We start from the raw sequence: 25,172 nt of genomic DNA on the forward strand, positions 1-25,172 counted from the left end.
TGAGCTTTGTCCCCAACATTATACAAAATGCTGGAATCAGTAGCGGATCTTGCCACGGGCAAGCAGGACTTTTGCCCGGGGCGCCGCCTTCCGGAGGGCGCAGGGCGCCATCCGGAGGGCGCCGCACCAGGGCAAAATCCGCTGCTGCTGTGTGTCCGCCGCTGGCCGCTGCCCCCCCCGCTGCCGCTGGCCGCTGTGAAGGGAAATTAGACGCGTACGCGTCTAGTTTCCCTTCGTGGAGAGGTCCTTTACTGTGCGGTGCGCGATGACGTCATTGCGCACCGCACAGCAAAGGTCCTCTCCACGAAGGGAACGCGCACCGCACATCATTTCAGTCTGTACAGGGGGCGTAAATGACCACGCCCCCTGTACGAAGCCACGCCCCCTATTGCCGCCCGGGGCGCACAGAGCCCCAGAACCGGCCCTGGCTGGAATCACCATTAACAATTACGTGTTATAGGTCTGCACAAGGCAAACGATAGCCCTCATTTACAGAATCTGTCTGTAGGGGTATATTTACTAAATGTCGGGTTTAATTAATTATGATCGATGTTGTGTTTCAGGGGCTAAAAGAACATTTATATAAAAACAATAAAAAAGCAATATTAAAAAAAATAAGAATTTACTTACCGATAATTCTATTTCTCGTAGTCCGTAGTGGATGCTGGGGACTCCGTCAGGACCATGGGGAATAGCGGCTCCGCAGGAGACAGGGCACAAAAGTAAAAGCTTTAGGATCAGGTGGTGTGCACTGGCTCCTCCCCCTATGACCCTCCTCCAAGCCTCAGTTAGGATACTGTGCCCGGACGAGCGTACACAATAAGGAAGGATTTTGAATCCCGGGTATGACTCACACCAGCCACACCAATCACACTGTACAACCTGTGATCTGAACCCAGTTAACAGCATGATAACAGCGGAGCCTCTGAAAAGATGGCTCACAACAATAATAACCCGATTTTTGTAACAATAACTATGTACAAGTATTGCAGACAATCCGCACTTGGGATGGGCGCCCAGCATCCACTACGGACTACGAGAAATAGAATTATCGGTAAGTAAATTCTTATTTTCTCTGACGTCCTAACTTCCTAAGTGGATGCTGAGGACTCCGTCAGGACCATGGGGATTATACCAAAGCTCCCAAACGGGCGGGAGAGTGCGGATGACTCTGCAGCACCGAGTAGGAGAACTCCAGGTCCTCCTCAGCCAGGGTGTGCCCCTGACCAAGTAGCAGCTCGGCAAAGTTGTAAAGCCGAGACCCCTCGGGCAGCCGCCCAAGATGAGCCCACCTTCCTTGTGGAATGGGCATTTACATATTTTGGCTGTGGCAGGCCTGCCACAGAATGTGCAAGCTGAATTGTACTACACATCCAACTAGCAATCGTCTGCTTAGAAGCAAGAGCACCCAGTTTGTTGGGTGCATACAGGATAACAGCAAGTCAGTTTTCCTGACTCCAGCCGTCCTGGAAACCTATATTTTCAGGGCCCTGACAACATCTAGCAACTTGGAGTCCTCCAAGTCCCTAGTAGCCGCAGGTACCACAATAAGCTGGTTCAGGTGAAACGCTGACACCACCTTAGGGAGAAACTGGGGACGAGTCCGCAGCTCTGCCCTGTCCGAATGGACAATCAGATATGGGCTTTTGTGAGACAAAGCCGCCAATTCTGACACTCGCCTGGCCGAGGCCAGGGCCAACATCATGGTCACTTTCCATGTGAGATATTTCAAATCCACAGATTTGAGCGGTTTAAACCAATGTGATTTGAGGAATCCCAGAACTACGTTGAGATCCCACAGTGCCACTGGAGGCACAAAAGGGGGTTGTATATGCAGTACTCCCTTGACAAACTTCTGGATTTCAGGAACTGAAGCCAATTCTTTCTGGAAGAAAATCGACAGGGCCGAAATTTGAACCTTAATGGACCCCAATTTGAGGCCCATAGACACTCCTGTTTGCAGGAAATGCAGGAATCGACCAAGTTGAAATTTCTTCGTGGGGCCTTCCTGGCCTCACACCACGCAACATATTTTCGCCACATGTGGTGATAATGTTGTGCGGTCACCTCCTTCCTGGCTTTGACCAGGGTAGGAATGACCTCTTCCGGAATGCCTTTTTCCCTTAGGATCCGGTGTTCAACCGCCATGCCGTCAAACGCAGCCGCGGTAAGTCTTGGAACAGACATGGTACTTGCTGAAGCAAGTCCCTTCTTAGCGGCAGAGGCCATGAGTCCTCTGTGAGCATCTCTTGAAGTTCCGGGTACCAAGTCCTTCTTGGCCAATCCGGAGCCACGAGTATAGTTCTTACTCCTCTACGTCTTATAATTCTCAGTACCTTAGGTATGAGAAGCAGAGGAGGGAACACATACACCGACTGGTACACCCACGGTGTTACCAGAACGTCCACAGCTATTGCCTGAGGGTCTCTTGACCTGGCGCAATACCTGTCCAGTTTTTTGTTCAGGCGGGACGCCATCATGTCCACCTTTGGTCTTTCCCAACGGTTCACAATCATGTGGAAGACTTCCCGATGAAGTCCCCACTCTCCCGGGTGGAGGTCGTGCTGAGGAAGTCTGCTTCCCAGTTGTCCACTCCCGGAATGAACACTGCTGACAGTGCTATCACATGATTTTCCGCCCAGCGAAGAATCCTTGCAGTTTCTGCCATTGCCCTCCTGCTTCTTGTGCCGCCCTGTCTGTTTACGTGGGCGACTGCCGTGATGTTGTCCCACTGGATCAATACTGGCTGACCTTGAAGCAGAGGTCTTGCTAAGCTTAGAGCATTGTAAATTGCTCTTAGCTCCAGTATATTTATGTGGAGAGAAGTCTCCAGACTTGATCACACTCCCTGGAAATTTTTTCCTTGTGTGACTGCTCCCCAGCCTTTCAGGCTGGCATCCGTGGTCACCAGGACCCAGTCCTGAATGCCGAATCTGTGGCCCTTTAGTAGATGAGCACTCTGCAGCCACCACAGAAGAGACACCCTTGTCCTTGGAGACAGGGTTATCCGCTGATGCATCTGAAGATGCGATCCGGACCATTTTTCCAGCAGATCCTACTGAAAAGTTCTTGCGTGAAATCTGCCGAATGGAATCGCTTCGTAAGAAGCCACCATTTTTCCCAGGACCCTTGTGCAATGATGCACTGACACTTTTCCTGGTTTTAGGAGGTTCCTGACTAGCTCGGATAACTCCCTGGCTTTCTCCTCCGGGAGAAACACCTTTTTCTGGACTGTGTCCAGAATCATCCCTAGGAACAGCAGACGTGTCGTCGGAGACAGCTGCGATTTTGGAATATTTAGAATCCACCCGTGCTGTCGTAGAACTACTTGAGATAGTGCTACTCCGACCTCCAACTGTTCTCTGGACCTTGCCCTTATCAGGAGATCGTCCAAGTAAGGGATAATTAAGACGCCTTTTCTTTGAAGAAGAATCATCATTTCGGCCATTACCTTGGTAAAGACCCGGGGTGCCGTGGACAATCCAAACGGCAGCGTCTGAAACTGATAGTGACAGTTTTGTACCACGAACCTGAGGTACCCTTGGTGAGAAGGGCAAATTGGGACATGGAGGTAAGCATCCTTGATGTCCAGGGACACCATATAGTCCCCTTCTTCCTGGTTCGCTATCACTGCTCTGAGTGACTCCATCTTGATTTGAACCTTTGTATGTAAGTGTTCAAATATTTCAGATTTAGAATAGGTCTCACCGAGCCGTCTGGCTTCAGTACCACAATATAGTGTGGAATAATACCCCTTTCCTTGTTGTAGGAGGGGTACTTTGATTATCACCTGCTGGGAATACAGCTTGTGAATTGTTTCCAATACTGCCTCCCTGTCGGAGGGAGACGTTGGTAAAGCAGACTTCAGGAACCTGCGAGGGGGAGACGTCTCGAATTTCCAATCTGTACCCCTGGGATACTACTTGTAGGATCCAGGGGTCCACTTGCGAGTGAGCCCACTGCGCGCTGAAACTCTTGAGACGACCCCCCACCGCACCTGAGTCCGCTTGTACGGCCCCAGCGTCATGCTGAGGACTTGGCAAAAGCGGTGGAGGGCTTCTGTTCCTGGGAATGGGCTGCCTGCTGCAGTCTTCTTCCCTTTCCTCTATCCCTGGGCAGATATGACTGGCCTTTTGCCTGCTTGCCCTTATGGGGACGAAAGGACTGAGGCTGAAAAGACGGTGTCTTTTTCTGCTGAGATGTGACTTGGGGTAAAAAAGGTGGATTTTCCAGCTGTTGCCGTGGCCACCAGGTCCGATGGACCAACCCCAAATAACTCCTCCCCTTTATACGGCAATACTTCCATGTGCCGTTTGGAATCTGCATCACCTGACCACTGTCGTGTCCATAAACATCTTCTGGCAGATATGGACATCGCACTTACTCTTGATGCCAGAGTGCAAATATCCCTCTGTGCATCTCGCATATATAGAAATGCATCCTTTAAATGCTCTATAGTCAATAAAATACTGTCCCTGTCAAGGGTATCAATATTTTCAGTCAGGGAATCCGACCAAGCCACCCCAGCGCTGCACATCCAGGCTGAGGCGATCGCTGGTCGCAGTATAACACCAGTATGTGTGTATATACTTTTTAGGATATTTTCCAGCCTCCTATCAGCTGGCTCCTTGAGGGCGGCCGTATCTGGAGACGGTAACGCCACTTGTTTTGATAAGCGTGTGAGCGCCTTATCCACCCCAACGCGCCCTAACTTCTGGCGGGAAAGGGTATAACGCCAATAATTTTCTATCGGGGGAAACCCACGCATCATCACACACTTCATTTAATTTATCTGATTCAGGAAAAACTACAGGTAGTTTTTTCACACCCCACATAATACCCTCTTTTGTGGTACTTGTAGTATCAGAAATATGTAACACCTCCTTCATTGCCCTTAACATGTAACGTGTGGCCCAAATGGAAAATACGTTTGTTTCTTCACCGTCGACACTGGAGTCAGTGTCTGTGTCTGTGTCGACCGACTGAGGTAAATGGGCGTTTTAAAGCCCCTGACGGTGTTTGAGACGCCTGGACAGGTACTAATTGGTTTGCCGGCCGTCTCATGTCGTCAACCGACCTTGCAGCGTGTTGACATTATCACGTAATTCCCTAAATAAGCCATCCATTCCGGTGTCGACTCCCTAGAGAGTGACATCACCATTACAGGCAATTGCTCCGCCTCCTCACCAACATCGTCCTCATACATGTCGACATACACGTACCGACACACAGCACACACACAGGGAATGCTCTGATAGAGGACAGGACCCCACTAGCCCTTTGGGGAGACAGAGGGAGAGTTTGCCAGCACACACCAAAACGCTATATTATACAGGGACAACCTTATATAAGTGTTTTCCCTTATAGCATCTTAATATATAATAATATCGCCAAATAAGTGCCCCCCCTCTCTGTTTTAACCCTGTTTCTGTAGTGCAGTGCAGGGGAGAGCCTGGGAGCCTTCCTAGCAGCGGAGCTGTGTAGGAAAATGGCGCTGTGTGCTGAGGAGAATAGGCCCCGCCCCCTTTTCGGCGGGCTTCTTCTCCCGTTTTTCTGACAACCTGGCAGGGGTTAAATACATCCATATAGCCCCAGGGGCTATATGTGATGTATTTCTAGCCAGCATAGGTACTTTCATTGCTGCCCAGGGCGCCCCCCCAAGCGCCCTGCACCCTCAGTGACCGTTGGTGTGAAGTGTGCTGAGAGCAATGGCGCACAGCTGCAGTGCTGTGCGCTACCTCATGAAGACTGAGAAGTCTTCAGCCGCCGATTTCTGGACCTCTTCTCTCTTCAGCATCTGCAAGGGGGTCGGCGGCGCGGCTCCGGTGACCCATCCAGGCTGTACCTGTGATCGTCCCTCTGGAGCTAGTGTCCAGTAGCCTAAGAAGCCAATCCATCCTGCACGCAGGTGAGTTCACTTCTTCTCCCCTAAGTCCCTCGTTGCAGTGAGCCTGTTGCCAGCAGGACTCACTGAAAATAAAAAACCTAACAAAACTTTTACTCTAAGCAGCTCTTTAGGAGAGCCACCTAGATTGCACCCTTCTCGGCCGGGCACAAAAACCTAACTGAGGCTTGGAGGAGGGTCATAGGGGGAGGAGCCAGTGCACACCACCTGATCCTAAAGCTTTTACTTTTGTGCCCTGTCTCCTGCGGAGCCGCTATTCCCCATGGTCCTGACGGAGTCCCCAGCATCCACTTAGGACGTCAGAGAAATCAACTGTTAGTTAATGTATGTTTTAGCCTTTCAAATACAACATCGATTCAAATCGATTAAACAAAACATTTAGTCAAATACAGTATATAGCCCTAAAATATTTAATTTACACCCTTTCCTAGGTAAATTGTTAGAGTAAAGGCCCAAAGCGTACGTCAATTCTGCTCAGCCCTCCCTCTGTTCACCATACATTGCTGATGCAGCAGTATATACTGTATAAAGCTTGTAGTCCATGTCCTGCAATGTTCTGTACTGTAAGTCTCTTTTTTTCTTGTTTTGTCCATACTATTGCTGTGTATGCACTTTGTAAGGTACTGTGGACCCCCTGTGGTGCCACATAAATAAAAAAATTATTATTATTATTATTATTATTATAATATCGAATCCATGATTTGGATATTGTTATACATAGGGGTCAATCCTATTAGGTGTTACTTGCAAGATGTGAGGTGCGAGTTGCTGTTTTCTCTGCAAATTTGCATTTTGCACCGCAATTAGAAACTCACATTGAACCAGACAACGTAATTTCAAATTTTTTTATTCACAACTCACTTAGGGTGAGAGATTGTAGGGAAAATCCTTATATTAAGGTTAAAATATGTCAGGACATCATACAGAACTCCTTAGACCACCCTCACCCCCATGACTAATTAGGCAATTGGAGGTTTCAAATTAGCTTAATTAGTCCAATAGTTACATGTCAATTACATGTTATTGGGTGGGAGAATAAAATGGCCTCAAATACCCTAAATCAATTTTTCATTACTTTATGCAACACAAATTTAGAGTATTTTTTTTTCATCAAAAAGTGTTTTCTTTTAAATATTTCTTTACATTTTTATAGTCACCTCAAAGTACCCAAAAAGCATCTATTTTCCAGCTTTTTTTTTTTTTTTTTGCATTTTTTTTCTTTTCTATGAAAGTTAACGGAAAAAAAAGTATTTTTTTTACAATGTTTTTTTTTTTACTGTTTAAAAAATATACACTAATCAGCCATTTCAAAATCTCCAGTACATTCCTTATGCCCACTAACAGCCTTCTCTATGATTCTGCAAATAAAATGGTCATGTTTTTGGAGGTCCAGAAAGGTCACCCCTCACTTCTCTCACATATGGCTGACAATTTGCAAACTTCTGCTGCAAGTACCACTAATAGGAATTTTTTAATTGAATCGCTGTATTCTTGGGAGCTCACATTCGGATGAATGTGCGAGTTTCATGAAACAACTAAAAACTCGCACCTAATAGGACTGACCCCATAGAGGTAGGTAAGAGCAATCTTTCCTGAACTAAGATACCAGAGAGAAAAGTGTAACATGTCTGAGTGCCGCGCTCTCACTATATACAGAATGACATGACTGTGCAGGTCTTATGGCTGATAGACCTCAGTGGTCACATCCGTTCTGCAAAAGTGGGCCTAGTACTTATTTCTGATAATGATATTTTCCAGGACAGAGTAATAATCAGCTTCTTGATGTAACCGCTTTCCTTTCGCTGATCACCAACACCCCCAACCACCGTAATCTGAAAGCTACTGACTGTATGGGACACTTTATGAATCAGTGTGGCCAAAATGCTCAACATTTATACAGACAGCATACCTAGAACAAACTACTATTAAATCATTACTATCCTGGTTTCTGTAATTAGACACCGTCAAACTGAGCAATACGATTGCAATCTGTGTATATATAGTTATATATATATATATATATATATATATATATTGACAAGTAATTGAACAGCATCGTGGTGAATAGCACAACATTTTGTCACCGACAGTAATCTGATTATTGTAAGAAGAATGAATCAATGTTTGCAATACAGTGTGATATTGCCACATGGCGCAACAGGTTATGCTCAATGACCTGATATACCGTATAATCGAATATTTGTATGGTGTGAAACGAATATGTAGCACTCGCACAACTGAGCCAAAAATGTGTACGTATATATCTTGGGCTGCAAATACCATTTTGCTTTGCAGTTGTCATATATGCTGGATCTCTGACAATAGCCTCTTCCTGTGCGCAGCACTCTTTTGTACATCCTCTCTCTCTCTCTCTCTCTCTCTCTCTCTCCGTATGTATGTATGTATGTAAAACTATTCAGTGTTTATTCTTTGATAGCCACAGTATGTTTTATTATTGATATTCTACCTATAAGTCAGAAGCTACAGACTACAGTACAGTGTTTAAAACTAACATCCCCCCCTCAGGGCAGGTTCCCTGCCCTCAATTTACCCCCCGCTGAGATCAGAAATGGTACTTACAGTAATATGTCAGACAGAAGCTGTGAGATCTGAGACATGGATCATCCTACAGGACATATAAAGCCGGGCGCATACTGGCTGACTGCCACCTTCCACACCCCTCGTATCATCCTGTCTGTAGATGTGGAGCCGGCTTCCACACACAGAGGAACAGACGGGGGCTTCGACCATCCGCTGCCAGATGACCGCTATTGTCCTACAGTGTTACCCTCATGTCCCTATCATTTCCATCCATGTGAGTAGAGGATAAGGTGGTTGGAAATGAACTCAGCTCCTGCAATAAATACTCTGCAGGCACAGAGTTTCTGTACATACAGATCTTCACTAAGTTTTTGAATCCATATTCCCTAATTACTGATAAAATTATGTAATTGCAGAAATGCAGCTTTCCAAATCCTCTGCGGCATTAGAGACCAGGGGTGTAGCTACAAGTGCCAAAGCTCTGTCTCAGGGGCAAACACCATCAAGATTCACTTCCACCCAAAGTAACAACTACAGCTGCAGCGCAGACTACTAATTGCATTTATAACGAAAAGCATCGAAATACTATGGTACAAAGCTGAATTATCATAGAACGTCCTTGCAACCAATACCACAGTAATCATACAAGTTTTATTTTGTACATAAAGATCGCTTTGAGATGAAGATTTCCTAAAAGAAGCTCTCACCAGGATAGCTGACTGATGACGAGCTTCCCGTTGGCACAAGTCAGCAGTGCGAAGTGTAGTCTAATGGGGCCCTTACATCAGGGGAGAATCCGGACAATTCCTCATTCTCCCGACGATTGGATCGGGAGATCAGGGAAATCCAACCTGTTGAAAATCCTTGATTCACCGATTTCGACCATAAAATGATCAAGAGAGACGATTTTTAACCTGCAGTTTTTACGCAATTTGTGGGCAGATTGGCGATCAGCGATGCTGACTAAAAGTAAAATTAGACTAAAATGAAAACTGAGGTCCACTGACATAGGGGGACATGTACTTAGAAGTGATAAGAGCGGATAAGTGAAGCAGTGGAGAAGTTGCCCCATCAACCAATCAGCAGCTCTGTATAATTTTATAGTATGCAAATTATAGATGTTACTTCAGTGCTGATTGGTTGCCATGGGCAACTTCTCCACTGGCTCACTTCTTCATTCTTATCACTGCTTAGTAAATGTCCCCCTAAATCTTGACTTAAAACAAAGCAAAAAAAGCGACTAAGAGAAGGGGGATATGTGCTAAGCAGTGAAAAAAGAGTGGAGAAGTGAGCCAGTGGAGAAGTTGCCCATGGCAACCAATCAGCACTGAAGTAACATTTTTAATTAGCATACTTTAACATTTTACAGAGCAGGTGATTGTTTGCCATGGGCAATTTCTCCACTGGCTCATTTCTCCACATTTTTCACTGCTTAGTATATTACCCCTAAAACTAAATTTAAAATCCTTGTCAAATTCACACTGGAAGTAGGATTTTACATTTGTAAAGAACAATTGTGTGTTCTAGATATTTGCAGAAAATAAATTTGACCTGCTGTGAAGGAAATATAATTGTGTATTGCACTTGTTTGTTCTAACAAACTCAAGGCATTAAATTGTATATGATATATGGAAGCACTATGGTAAGTCAGACTCAGTATGTAACATATTCTCAGCCTACTGAGCCTAGATTACTAAACACATAGTTAAAGGTACAGTATGCAAACTTCTGAAGGGAATTTTTGAGAAATGTTCTTCAGTAAAATACATTGCAGTATCATTATACTGTGCAAAACTTATGACTAAAACATTAACTAAAATTAGACTAAAATGAAAAACTGAGATCCACTGACTAAATCTTGACTAAAACAAAGCAAAAAAACAGAGACTAAAATGTGACTTTAAACCAACTACAATTTTAAGCTAGTGAGTAAAACTAAATGTAAAAGTAAAGGTCCGTACACATTAGACGATGTCGCTCTATGACCGACGTCATCTAATGTTTCCCCTCCCGGGCCGACCGGTTGGCGGCCGACTGTACACACTAAGTGATATGACCGCTCATATCGCTCAGTGACATCACGCCTCCGCCAGCCGTGCATGCAGGTCCTGGACGACAGTCCAGATCCTGCATGCACTGCCGACAGCGACAATCATTGCCGACCCACGGGGCCGCGCATCGGTCGCCGCTGGCGGCATACACACTTGCCGATAAAATGAGCGACTTCGCTCAGGGAGGGGGAAAATGAGCGACGTCGCTTATTTTATCGGCAAGTGTGTATTGGCCTTAACACTGCTTCCCGCAGGTGTGGTGCGGTCCCTTCCGTATTCTGCCTTGAAAAAGATCCTGGTAAGGGTTGAAACGCGCTGGCTGTACGGAAGGGACCCTACCACACCTGCTGAAAGAGCGAGACTGCTGGACATTTACCTGAAAGAGTTCCCAGAGTGATCTTCCCAGGAGACATCTGGTGACTATAACAAAAACAAGCTTGTTTGAGAACTATTGAATATTAGTTCTCATTTCTTTTTGGTAATTGCACTGCACTTTAACTACAGCAGGGATTGGAGGGGTTGCCCAACTTTTATGATTGTTTGTTGTTCTAAATGATATGTGTTTTAATTGAATTAAATTAATTGTACTACATATGTCACTTTTTTATTTCTCTCCTTATACACTAAACTGTGCCGCTATGACGGCATATTGAAAGAGGACGGCTTCAACACACAAAAACATCTGTCCAAGGGATGTATTATTAGTTTATAAGTTTGGTTTATGTTTTTATGACTGATTTATCTTAAATCTGCTAAGTTATTTTGGGGCGCCTGACTTACAAAGAATAGTTGGTATGCTGCAATGCTCTGCAGATCCGTAGACCGCTCTGGATAGTGAACTGTTAATATATAGCGTGATGATGGACGTGTTCTGCAAAGCACTGGGCCTGTCATTTTATACCGTAAGTATCTGTAGGGCGGAATATCTGCTGCCAGCCCCGGGAATGATCATAACTATAAAGACATTTCCCAGTGTTTAATACTAATTATATAGGGAGAAAACAACAGTTTTACTCAATCCGTCGCTGCCGTATGTGAATGAGGCCCTTTTACTTCAATGAATTTCTTCAAGCAAGATTACAGCAATTGGAAAAGAAGTAATGACGGGTGTGGTAACATTGTGTAGCGGGAGAGATGGGATTATTCTATAGAAGGTTTTAGTTATGAAACTGAATCATGGCAAAAGGTGGAATAAGTAATGCTGAGAATATCTGTTGCAAGGAAGCCTCCTTTGCAAATAAATCCGTACTATGTCCGTCATTGCTAATTAATCATGGCGCAGACGCAGTGTGTCTCTGATGCATGCGCAGTGCAGAATAAACGCTCAACTGCCTAAACATCGAAACCGCGCCGCCGTCCACCTCTATATCAGGCCCCAAGGGATGTCCCTCAATACCCTGAATGTGACACCCTGACGTTTATTCCCTAAGCAGAATGTAGGTAACGGTGATATACTAGTCTTATAGGAAAAGGGGCTGCAAAATGATTCCTTCCGATGGCATTGGATTAGTACATACAGTATATATTGGATAAAGCTTAGTTTAAAGGACACTGAGAAAAAAAGAATGTTCTGCACTGTTGAATATAAATTCAGCCCTACAGAAGCTGAATATCTGGAGAACACTTTTCTCCCTGTGGCATTTTTTGGGGAATCACATACTGTACCCCTTTCACACTGCCAATGCCGGATCCCACACCGGGAATTGGAAACGGGTTCTTCCCGGGTGGGATACGGCATTGCACCCTAACAGCTGGCTTCCCGACCCAGCAATATGCCAGGCCGGGTGCTATAGCAGCGGGGGGCGGAGCCATAGTGGGGGTGGAGGCTCATCTCCGCACCGCTTCTCCCTACTGTAGTGAACGGGTCCCGGGTTGCATGGATTTTTTTTGGGATGCAAAATGATTGGCAAAAAGGGCACAAATTACTTTAAAAAAAAATGACCAGCAAAAATAGCGTATTTTTTATTTTTTGCACATCCGTACACATCCGGTTCCTCACCACCAGTGTACGCGCCTAGTGTATGACAAGTCACCATCGTCATCATTATCTACAGAACATGCAGTGTAGCAGATGCAAAAGATTCAGCTTATAATAACCTGCGTACATATGCATTTCCGCATGGTGTCCTGAGCCGCCCTTGTTTCGAGAACTCACCCATACTGATTGATGCCTGAGAATGATCCTCCCCACCTCTCTTTCTGCCTCTTTGGCCAAAAGAATTGATATGTTCAAAATGTGTGCACGTCAGTAATCGCACATATACCTGCACTCGTTTTCTGATCACGTGCAGAGTATAGCCATGCAAGATATATATATACAGGTTAATACTGTATAAGCCCTATATGTCCACTGATGGTCTACAAGAGCCACGCACAGCAGCCAAGTATCGCCCGGTCTCACCCAACTCTCACCCAGTTTGCATCAGAATTCAGCTGCAGTGTCCCATCTTCTACACATACCACTATCAGCTCATTACTATAACTAGTCCAAATTGAGCCAAAATAAAAATAAAAATTGTGTGTTCTACAATACGTTCATAAAAAGTTTACTTTATCCCACAGTTTACTGTATTCCAAAATGTTACTGTATCCCGAATGTTTACTGTATCCTGAAAGTGTAAACTATCGGTGAAAACTTTCGGGATACAGAATTTTGAAAGAATTAATTATATCAACTGAATTTAAGGCAAAAAATTATCAGGGGCTTTGCTGCAATTTACAACCTAAAGGGAAAAAGTTTCTATGGGAAAAATCCAAAATTTTACCCATTATTCCTCAACAACCTGAGCACTTATCAAAATGCTGCAACCTTATTGCACATCTACATCACACACCCTAGCGAATGACACACGAACCATCAAAATTGGTGCTATCATTCCGGAATAGTTGCTCTCAAAAATAAAATGCGTAGTCGATTAAATATCTAGATACAGACATTGGGGTCGATTCAATTCGGCAACTTATGAATAGCGCCGGGAATTAGCTCCCGACGCTATTCAATACAGCTAGTAGTTACCCGCAATTGTCGGGAGTTCTTCTCTCACCCCCGGGGGGTGAGAGAAGAAAACCGACAAAAGTGCTGTCGCGCGGACGCGCGAGGCTGATTCTGTCGGGAATCAGCATCGCCGCGGGTAGTTAAGTCGGAGAATGCCCGTTCTCCCGACAAAACAACCTGTTAAGTCGGCGAGAACGGGCATTCGCCGACTTAACTTTAGCTGAATAGAATAGCGTCGGGAGCTAATCAGAGCCGGATTAAGGGTGGTTCCCCGGGGGTCAGTACCCCGGGCCCCCCTGTTTTAAGGGGGCCCCCCGGCCGAAGCTCTGCACCGATCTACAGATTGCCGGGGCAGGAGGAATCCACGCTGTGCATGCGGCTTCCTCCCCCCTCCTCTCGGGCAGCACGGTCGGGGACTGAGTCAAGCAATCTCCAGCCTTCGCTGCTGCCAGGAGAGATGCTGCTGGCGGCAGAGGCTGGAGATTGCTTGACTCAGTCCCCGACCGTGCTGCCCGAGAGGAGGGGGGAGGAAGCCGCATGCACAGCCGCACTCCTCCCCCGGCAGCGTGGATCCCTCATACCCCGGCAGCCTGGTGTCTTTTCTTCTCCCCCTGCTGCAGCGCGGCTCCCGTTGCCTGTGACCGCGGGAGGTGAGCAGCGGGGTGGAGGGGGGGGGGACTGTGGGGGCTGGTGGTCCACTGGGGGGCCCTGCTGTCTTTAGTGCCACGGGCCCCCCGAGGGCTTAATCCGGCCCTGGAGCTAATTCCCGGCGCTATTCATCTGTTGCCGAATTGAATCGACCACATTGATTGTTCTAAAACAAGATGTAATATCGTATAATAACTGCAGCTCTACCAAACAAAGATATCTAGTCCATCAATATAAGAGTAACAAACATACATAATAAACACTCCACTTAGTATTATTCTTGCACAAACATATTCCTCACCAATGTGCAACTATGCATTTAGTGACGCAGCAGGTAAAAGACTTCTGCTCTGTAAAGCTTACACTCTAAAGTATAGCTTTCCTTCCACTTTACGACGTAAGAGTGCAAGCTCTTCTGATGTCTGCTCCTCACACACCAGGGGTGATTGTGATAGAGGTCATTTACTAAAAGATAAATTAGCCCAGCTGATTTCACACTGCTCCACCCTATGTCACAATTGAAATATTATCTAACAAAATTCTAATAATAATATATTCCAGTTCTAGGTGTCGCTCACAGGTGACTGTAGATGCACAGCTGTGTATAAGATGCTGACGTACCTTTCTCAGATCCTTTGTTGGAGAAAAGTTATGTGTGGGAAGGACAGGAGAGAAGAGAGAGCAGTGTCCCTGGCATCTGGCAGACTAGTAGCAGAGATGTGACAGCAGGAATCTGTCCTCCCCGGCGTGTGCACCAGTCACCAGGAAATCTGGGGATATTGTACTGGACTGGTGGGCAAGTGATCCAGCTCTAGGGCTGGACACACTGTGAGCAGTGAGTAGGATGACTGCTCAGTCCTAGGGCTGGAGAGTAGATGCTACGACCATTCATTCAGCAAAGCCACAAGGAGATTGCTCGGCAGCTGTGTCCCTGCCCCAGATGTAATGGGCAAGGGCAGCAGACAGAGAGGTTGTATATCTATTAACTGTGTAATTGGCAGGGTGGCACACAGAGCAGAGACGGAATTTTTGACTCTGGGTGTAATCCTGGCAATGGTCAGAGTGCTTAGAAACAGTTCCTGCCCATTAACATGTTAGTTATACGAATGGATTGTAGATGTCAAGTGCAGATGTTTTGCTTCCACTAATTCTGCTACACCCTACCCAAGATGCACAATCCTTGTTTGGGCAAGGATGAGATGTACAGTAGTTGGCATACGGACGTTTAGAATGCCGGCAAGTAGAAGACCTGTTCCGGAATCCCAACACCGGTCAGAAATCCGACACCAGAATCCCATCAGTCAACATCCTGAACATAAATATGCCAGGGAGTGTTAGGCTGCAGGGTGGGGGTAGGGTATGGTTAGGCTGCGGGATCGGAGGGTTAGGGTTAGGCTGCAGGGTGGGGATGGGGTATGGTTAGGCTGCGGAATCGGAGGGTTAGGGTTAGGCTGCAGGGTGGGGGTAGGGTATGGTTAGGCTGCGGGATCGGAGGGTTAGGGTTAGGCTGCGGGGGCGGGGTTAGGGTTAGGCTGCAGGGTGGGGATGGGGAGTGGGGTGGGATTGGAGGGTTAGGGTTAGGCTGCGGGGGGGGTTAGGGTTAGGCTGCAGGGTGGGGATGGGGAGTGGGGTAGGGTTAGGCTGTGGGATTGGAGGGTTAGGGTTAGTCTGCAAGGGGGTTTAGGGTTAGGCTGCAGGGTGGGGATGGGGAGTGGGGTAGGGTTAGGCTGTGGGATTGGAGGGTTAGGGTTAGTCTGCAAGGGGGGTTAGGGTTAGGCTGCAGCAAAGGAGGGTAAGGGGAGGGAGGGGGAGGGTTAGCATACTTACCCACCAGGTGTCAGGATTCTAAGAATCAGGATGCAGCTGTCGGCCTTGTGAACACTGGCATCCTAAGCGCCGGGATTCGTACCCAACCCCTCTGCCATCAGTGATTGATGTCCATCCCTAGCTATATGACTGGTGCAAATGCAGATTATCCAGACAGGAGCGGTTCTTGGTGTGGACAAGCAGTGCCTGTGCCCAGGGCGCTGCGGCCAGGGGGTGCGGCCGCATTCACCCCGCAAGCACCGCCGCCTACCCGCACCCCGCTCCCCGGCTGCAGCAGACGCCGTGGGCTGTGTGGGCGTCCGCTGCAGCCAGCTCCAGTGACAGACACTAGAGGTCATTATTGACCTCTAGTGTCTGTGCGGCGCTCTATGGGAGAGACGTCATGACGTCTCTCCCGTAGAGAGGAGCCGCGGGAGGCCAGACGGAGCAGCAGCAGCGGTCGGGAAGCAGGAGCGGGGCAGTGGTCAGTATTGTTTTTTTATATTTGTGTGTGTTTGTAAGCGGATACTAAGGGGCACAGCGACAGGGGGCACAACTACTGGGGGGCACAACTACTTGGGGCAAATCTGGGGGCATAACTGTGGCCACGCCCATCCCCTGTGAAGCCACGGCCCTATTTTTTGCTGCGCGCCTCCTGCACGCATTAACAGTTTTGCAGCGGGGGGGGGGGGAGGGGGGAGGGGACGACACCTTCACACTGGGCGCCACAAGGTGTAGAACCGGCCCTGTATCCAGACTATTGACAGCAAAAAGTCAGACGCTGAGGAATGGTGCTTAGTTCAGTAGTGGCAGCTAACCATGTTGAGCCTACTGAACTAGGCGGAAAAGTACAGAGCCCAACATTGCATGATGTTTGGCAGCAAATGGCTGCTAATTGGATCGCTCCTATTGTGCAATTGCGCATATGTGTCCATTAACTATCTGGGCGTATGCAGAGCAAAATACACCATGCCAATTAGTGTAGTCTTATCTCTGCATCAGTGCCTCCATTTATCCCAGCCATAGATAGAACAAGGCAGCACAGTATTGTAGTGTGGTCTCCACATATTAACATCACCCAGCGGGCACAGCCAGATTAAGGGGGGAATGCAGGGCCTACTGTACCCCCCCACCCCCTCCCAGAGCATACTGACATCACTAGTTTTCCCTCTTATGCAGCAGCAGAACCAGCCAGCCAGGATGTGAGCATGACAGTATGCAGTGCAGGCAGAGTCACAGCAGTATCACATTTCATGAACTATCGACTGAGCTTCCCAACCAGAGGAGAGATAGGAGGGTGGAGAGAGCTATATGTGATACAAGGTGGGATCCCTGTGTCACTTACAGCTCTCTCCATACCTGGGTGTCTGAGTCCTGTGTAACTTGTTATCTAATGAGGGTCTAGAGAGAGAGAGACACACACACACACACACACACACACACACACACACACACACACACACACACACACACACAATCCTCCTGAGTCCTGTCTCAGTGTGTAAGTAGTACAGAGGCTACTACTATTATTGCATGTGACAAGATAAATTGTAGATTTTATTTTTCTATGTGAATTTTAAGGTTGTTTAAGCTGTCTTTTGTTCTACTACAAGAACATTTTATAAAATAGTTGTCTTTCAATTAGGTGGAGCTAATAACAGTACCCAGGCATTATTAAACTATTAGTTTAAATCTAATATACACCACTGGTCTAAATTTAATATACACAATCCATACATTCCAACATGACCCATTCCAGTAGGGACAACATGCTCTCTATCTGGACTTCCTTCTTAAGTTAGAATTGCAATCACCTGTGTTGAACCATCTTTCTTATCAATGAAACAGTTCATCACAGGTGACTACAAGCATATATTAAGAATGAAGTCCTTGTAAAGAGCATTTTGTCCCTCCTGGTATGGGTCATGTTGGGAGGAATGCACAATCTTATATACATCCTCCCCCGCCTTCCACCGGGGCCCCCCTCTCTAAAGTGTCCCGGGCACCCCCAAGGCTTAATCCGGCCCCGCCAGCGGGCAGTCTGGTATATTTTATTTGGTTTCCAGAACTGCACGGCCCAGCACTGATTTAATTTATATGTGGTATGATGTGACTATTAAATAACAAGACTGATGCTATCATTGTAAAGTCTGTGACTTGTGCACCCCACATGTATGCTGTGACAGTCCCCTGGTGCTCCACACATCACTGGAGCAAAGCTGAAGACTTTAATCCTTATTGCCTGTGTCAAGTCTGTGGGGCCTATAGTATTTATCAAACAGTATGTATCCCTGGACTGTACTGTATGAAGGAGAGATTGCAGCAGGTATCTCCAATACTTACTGCAATACCTCCATTGCTGCCTGCAGCTGCATGCCCCATAGGTTTCTATGGGGGATACGATGCTGCCCGATGTATCAATATCGGTAATGCATTCCCAATATTGGCCCCCGCAGCTACCGGAATCTCCTGATCACGGTAGCCCATTGTAGCCTATGGGCTACACATCACGGGATGTAGTTCCGGCAGGGCTCCACAGGAAATGGATACTGTGCAGTGGGTGCAGTGCAGCTTACCGCATATGTGCAGGAGCCTAGACCAGTACATCACAGCCATTGTCCCTGCATGTGCTGGATGAAACGTCCCGCCAATAGGATAACATATTGCAATGCGATCCTGGGCAGTAAGATCCCGCCAAAGGGTACTCGCTGCCCAGGGTTCCGGCAGACGGGATGCCGATGTACCTATATATCATACCGGAGCCGATAAATGCCCCTTAGTGACTTATGTTTCAATAAATCTGTCAGTAATCAGGACACAGTGGTTGTTGAATACTTCTTTACTGAGGACTGCAGGAAACTGAATATACGGAACAAAGATTAATTCGCCAACTAATACACCCAATAAAAATTAGATCCGTTGTAACCTTCCTCCGGATACATATGATGCAGTGGAACTATATACACCACAAAAATTTATGTTTAATTATATTAAGTACATTTTAACTCCTTTCCCTTTCTATGTACTCCCCTTCTGCAGCCACACAATGCTGCATTCTGATTTCTCAGTCAAAACCGTGCTGTAACCTATTATCTGTCAGCTTTCTCAACAGCTCTGTCATTGTCTTCTTTACCTCTGTAACTGATGCAAAATGGGTTCCCCTGATTACTGATTTGACTTTAAGGAAAAGAAAGAAGTCACAAGGTGCTAGGTCTGGCGATTAAGAAGGGTGTTCTAGCACTGCAATCTGTTTCTAGGCCAAAAGGACTGAGAGATGGTAAGAGGAGCGAGTACAGCCTCTGAGCCCTGTGGCTGTTGCTGCCTGTCAGTGCCACCACTGCCCAGGCCCGCGCCCAGTGTGAGACAGTGCCTAGGCTCTGCCAAATGCCAAAGGCAAGCAAGCAAGCCCTCAGCCAGCCAGAACCAACTAAGCTGCCAATGCAAATTTGCTGAAACTGAACTGCGCTGCTGTATGTGCAGCCTCGGAGTCAGTACCAGCTGTGGCCGCGTGTGGTCGCAGTGAGTGACACTGTCACTGTGCCACACTGTCTGAGGGGGTGGGACTCGCCGCTGAGTATTTGTGCTGCTGCCTGCGCTGCCTCTGGGCCTTAATTCTAGAAAAAAATTAATCCTAGTGTATATTTGTGTTAGAGATGAGCGGGTTCGGTTCTCTGAGAACCGAACCCTACCGGACTTCACTACCCGAGCCCGGATCTGAGCTCGGCTTGGATTTTCCCGCCTGACTCGGAAACCAGAATGAGACAAAACGTCATCATCCCGCTGTCGGATTCTCGCGGGTTTTGGATTCCATATAAGGAGCCGCATGTCGCTGCCATTTTCACTCCGGCATTGGAGAGTGTAGCGAGAGGACCTGTCTCCGTCCTCAGTGTCTGTGCGGGAGGGAAAGTGGGGTTGCGATTCCAGTGCTGTCTTGTGCTGCTCAGTCCAGTGTAATGTCTTATGCTGCATCAGTCCAGTCACAGTGGTGGTGTCCTCTGCTGTCATAAGTCCAGTCCAGTGGTGCTGTGTTGTGCTGCATCAGTCCAGTAGTGGTGTCTTGTGCTGCATCAGTCCAGTCACAGTGGTGGTGTCCTCTGCTGCCATATGTCCAGTGCTGCTGTATAAGTCCAGTCAGAGGCGTCACTAGGGTTGGTGTCACCCGGTGTGGTAACTCATGGTGTCACCCCCCTATGGACCATACGGCGCGTGCTCGCAAAGTAAGATGCAATCGCATCCAGCTTATGCGAACACCTCTGCCTGATTTGACAGGCAGAGGAGTTCACGGGGTGGCGATGCGGCGTTGTGGGGTTATCAACTCGGCATTGTGGGGGAATGCCGTCATAAATGGAGATGAGTTCGGGGCGGCCATGTGACATCACACGCGGACGCTGCGATTGGAAACATGGCGGCGTGCTACCCTAAATCATCGATGCGATCACAATAGTATTGCGATTGCATCACTGGCCGCCAATAGCACACAGAATGAGCCAAAATTCACATTATGCCACACGGAATGAGCCAAAATTCACATTATGCCACATGGAATGAGCCAAAATTCACATGAAATGAGCCAAAATTCACATTATGCCACACAGTATGGATCAAAATTCACACGAAATGAGCCAAATTAACATTGTACCACACGGAATGAGCCAAAATTCACATTATGCCACACGGAATGAGCCAAAATTCACATTATGCCACACAGTATGAGGCCGCAATTCAGGGACAGGGAGAGTGACAGAGGGACAGGGAGAGTGACAGAGGGACATAGGGACAGGGAGAGTGACAGCAGGGACATAGGGAGAGGGAGAGTGACAGCAGGGACATAGGGACAGGGAGAGTGACATCAGGGACATATGGACAGGGAGAGCGACAGCAGGGACAGGGAGATAGATAGCAGGGACATAGGGACAGGGAGAGTGACAGCAGGGACATAGGGACAGGGAGAGTGACAGCAGGGACATAGGGACAGGGAGAGTGACACCAGGGACATAAGGACAGGGAGAGTGACATCAGGGACATAGGGACAGGGAGAGCGACAGCAGGGACAGGGAGATAGACAGCAGGGACATAGGGACAGGGAGAGTGACAGAGAGAGGGCCAGCAACGAAATACAGAAGGGAGAGAGAAAGGCAGCAGTGTATGATTACCTTATCAGCAGCGGCGGTGTGGAGGAGGCAGGTGATTGGCGGCGTAGCATTTGTTACTTTTAACAAATTACAAAATACAGTACACTGGTACTTTATGGCCTTTTTTTACTCACAGAGGGACAGGGTAAAAACGGGAGGACTAGCATGGCATCCAGGGCAGCGGAAGGCTAAAGTAAAAAATGGGAGCATCCCACTAAATGCAGGAGGGTAGGCAAATCTGGTATAAACATTTAAAAAAAAAAGTCACATATGGAAAAAAAGGATAGAGTAAAATACACATACCTATTAAAACTAAACACCAGATAAAACAAACAAAATAGTTCAGGCAAAATCCCGGCTCTAAACCCCCCCCCCCCCCTCTCTCCTGCTTATAATCGATTCACTCACCATGAGACTATGCACTCTTTCTCTTCAGCCTACTCCTCCTAGCTCCCAGCAGTCCAAACTCAATCTTTCCGCGCCAGGTCACCTCACTTCCCCTCCCAACAGCAAGCAGCTCCCAATGTGCTGGGGGACAGGGGGAGGGATCTGTTGCTGCTGTCGCTGCCGCGCCCGCAGTGCACGAAGTCTCCTCTGCTCAGTGCAGCAACGGTGCCCGCGGTGCGAGGCCGGCAATCAAGCTCCGCCCCTCATCGCGTCCGAAGTCGGCGGGGGTGAGGGGGCTTGGTGCCGGGAGGGAGGGTGATGCTGCCGCTGCGGATGTGGATGGGATGGGGGTGCGGGGGTGCAGCCCTTTTAGGTGTCACCCTATTGAAGGGTGACACCTGGGTGCGGGCCGCACCCCCCGCACCCCCCTCATGTCGCCACTGAGTCCAGTACAGTCCAGTACATTGCAGTGGTGCTGTGTTGTCCTGCATCAGTCCAGTGGTGGTGTCCCTGTGCGGCTGTATAAGTCCAGTGGTACTGCTGTATATGTCCAGTGATACTGCCGTATATGTCCAGCGGTACTGCCGTATAAATTCAGTGATACTGCCGTATATATGTCTAGTGGTACTGCCATATAATTCCAGTGATACTGCCATATATGTCCAGTGGTACTGTCGTATAAATCCAGTGGTACTGGTGTATAAATCCAGTCGAGTGATACTGCCATATATGTCCAGCGGTACTGCCGTATAAATCCAGTGATACTGCCGTATATGTCCAGTGGTACTGCCATATATGTCCAGTGGTGCTGCCGTATAAATCCAGTGGTACTGGCGTATAAATCCAGTCCAGTGATACTGCCGTATATGTCCAGTGATACTGCCATATATGTCCAGTGGTACTGCCGTATAAATCCAGTCCAGTGATACTGCCGTATAAGTCCAGTGGTACTGTCATATAAATCCAGTGATACTGCCGTATATGTCCGGTGTTACTGCCATATAATTTCAGTGATACTGCCATATATGTCCAGTGGTACTGCCGTATAAATCCAGTGGTACTGGCATATAAATCCAGTCCAGTGATACTGCCGTATATGTCCAGCGATACTGCCATATAAATCCAGTGACACTGACGTATATGTCCAGTGGTACTGCCGTATAATTCCAGTGATACTGCCGCATATGTCCAGTGGTACTGCCTTATAAATCCAGTGGTACTGGTGTATAAATCCAGTCCAGTGATGCTGCCGTATATGTCCAGTGATACTTCCGTATATGTCCAGTGGTACTGCCGTATAAATCCAGTCCAGTGATACTGCCGTATAAGTCCAGTGGTACTGTCGTATAAATCCAGTGATACTGCTGTATATGTCCGGAGGTACTGCCATATAATTCCAGTGATACTGCCATATAAATCCAGTCCAGTGATTCTGCCGTATATGTCCAGCGGTACTGCCGTATAACGCCAGTGATACTGCCATATATGTCCAGTGGTACTGCCATATAACTCCAGTGGTACTGCCATATAAGTCCAGTCCAGTGGTGCTGCCATATAAGTTCAGTGGTGCTGTCCTGTGCTGTATATTATTTACTCCAAATAAAGGGGTTATTAATATTTAATCCAAATAATTTTTACAGGGTTTGCCCTGTGTGGTGTAGAGGTATGCTCTTCTTTGCTGCATTTTGTTATATAAATCCAGAAAAATAATAGAGAACAAAGATTTGGAGGATAAAATAGGGAAAGATCAAGAACCACATCCTCCTACTACTGCTGCCGCTGCTGCCGCTGCTGTTGTTGCTGCTGGGAGTCGACCATCTTCCCAGAGGGGAAGTCGGAAGACCACTTGTACTACTTCAACTAAGCAAATGACTGTCCAACAGTCCTTTGCGAGGAAGTTAAAATATGACAGCAGTCATCCTGTTGCAAAGTGGATAACTGAGGCCTTGACAGCTATGTTGGTGTTAGACGTGCATCCGGTATCCGCCATTAGTGCAGTGGGACTGCAGTGCCAACCCTAGATGGTCCAGGTGTTTGTGCCGCACACTTGTGTCGCTTAGCTTAGCCATACAGCTACCTCATTGCACCTCTTTTTTTACTTTGCATCATGTGCTGTTTGAGGCCTATTTTTTAAATCTGCCATCCTGTCTACCACTGCAGTGCTAGATGGGCCAGGTGTTTGTGCCACACTAGTGTCGCTTAGCTTAGTCATACAGCTACAGTACCTCACTGCACCTCATTTTCTTCTTTGCACGATGTGCTGTTTGGGACCTAGTTTTTGAATAGTGCCATCCTGTCTACCACTGCAGTGCCACTCCTAGATGGGCCAGGTGTTTGTGACGCTCACTTGTGTTGCTTAGCTTAGTCATACAGCCACCTTGGTGCAACCTTTTGGCCTAAAAACAATATTGTGAGGTGTGAGGTGTTCAGAATAGACTGGAAATGAGGGGAAATGATTGTTATTGAGGTTAATAATACCGTAGGATCAAAATTACTACCAAATTCTGTGATTTTAGCTGTTTTTATGTTTTTTTTCCAAAAATTATCCAGATCCAAAACCAAAACACGATATGGTGGTTTTGGCAAAACCAATCCAGATCCAAAACACGAGCATGGAACCAAAACCAAAACACGAAAAGTGCCCGCTGCACATATCTAATTTGTGTACATGTGGTGGGGAGTATACATCAGGCACACTAACAGTCCAGCTTTTAAGAATAATCATACTTAAGCATACATATAAGCCGCACTTATTTTATGCGGCTCCATCGCATACCAGCGTTCCCGGCGTGACCAGGCTATCCTTCCACCTAGTCATGCCAGGAGCGCACAGAGATTCTCCCAGTCTAGTGAATGGGACGCGGTGATAGGCGCGCCCGGGCACAGACGGAGCCGCGATTAGCATGGCTCCCTCTGTAGGTGACTTAATTAGTACCTCAGTTATTTTTATTTAACCATCTTTGATCAAGCATGGCTATCACTAAAACCTGGAGTTTGCCTTGAGGTCCGAGGTTGGGAAACACTGGGGTTGATTGTGAGCTCCACTGAGACAGGGACTGATGTGAATGGTCAAATATTCTCTGTACGCTGCTGCGGAATATGTGGGTGCTATATGAAGTCCATATTATCGCTTTCTATGGTGCCCATGAAGGACGCCGAGAGGGTATAGGGGATCGGTACAAAGCACCAGGCCCCTGGCCTTCCAATATGCAGCCTTCAGCGACATGTACTGGTTATGCATCTGAAAGATCTGTACAACTGCATGGCGCACAAGGCTCTGGTAGCACAGATTTCTTGGCTGCACGTTAGAATTGAGAGATCACAGCACACAAACTACTACAGTAAGTGATCATACTGGGCGGGAAGCACTAACCCTCGCCAGTACATCCCGCCACACATAGCAGTGATAACATATGCGATTAGTACCGCAAAGGACAGCTCTCCCGATAAGAGAAGTCCTTTGCACCCAGCGACGGCCACTGGGCTTCCGGGTTTATGACCCTGGAGTCTGCCTGCTCACGCGCAGAAGGATGTGGCGCTGCAGGGGGGTGCTGGGAGTGATCCGATCAGATCTCTCTGCAATGTGGAAAGAAGGCCATTGGCTTCTATAGGGTTACACCAGCAAAAGCTGGTGTTGTCCTCGGCACTGAAGCCCTGGCTTAGTGCATATGGAAATGCAGTACAAACCCTGAAAATGCGGTTTTTGA

The 25,172-nt window shown here is 47.4% G+C and overlaps 1 protein-coding gene across 2 annotated transcripts in view; it reads right to left on the bottom strand.

Moving 5' to 3' along the window:
* Window positions 1–14,892, bottom strand: part of LOC134928510 (gap junction gamma-1 protein-like) — a 225,442-nt gene extending 210,550 nt beyond the window's left edge. The window contains exon 1 of one of the 2 annotated variants that reach the window (XM_063924341.1): window positions 14,762–14,892. The gene's annotated coding sequence lies outside the window, so the exon portion shown is untranslated. Of the gene's footprint in view, window positions 1–9,153; window positions 9,238–14,761 lie in introns of those variants that run through there. The other variant, XM_063924342.1, reaches the window with a different exon arrangement.
* Between the last annotated feature and the right edge of the window lie 10,280 nt (window positions 14,893–25,172).

The sequence above is a fragment of the Pseudophryne corroboree genome, chromosome 5 (assembly GCF_028390025.1).
Source record: "Pseudophryne corroboree isolate aPseCor3 chromosome 5, aPseCor3.hap2, whole genome shotgun sequence".
Lineage (NCBI taxonomy): Eukaryota > Metazoa > Chordata > Amphibia > Anura > Myobatrachidae > Pseudophryne > Pseudophryne corroboree.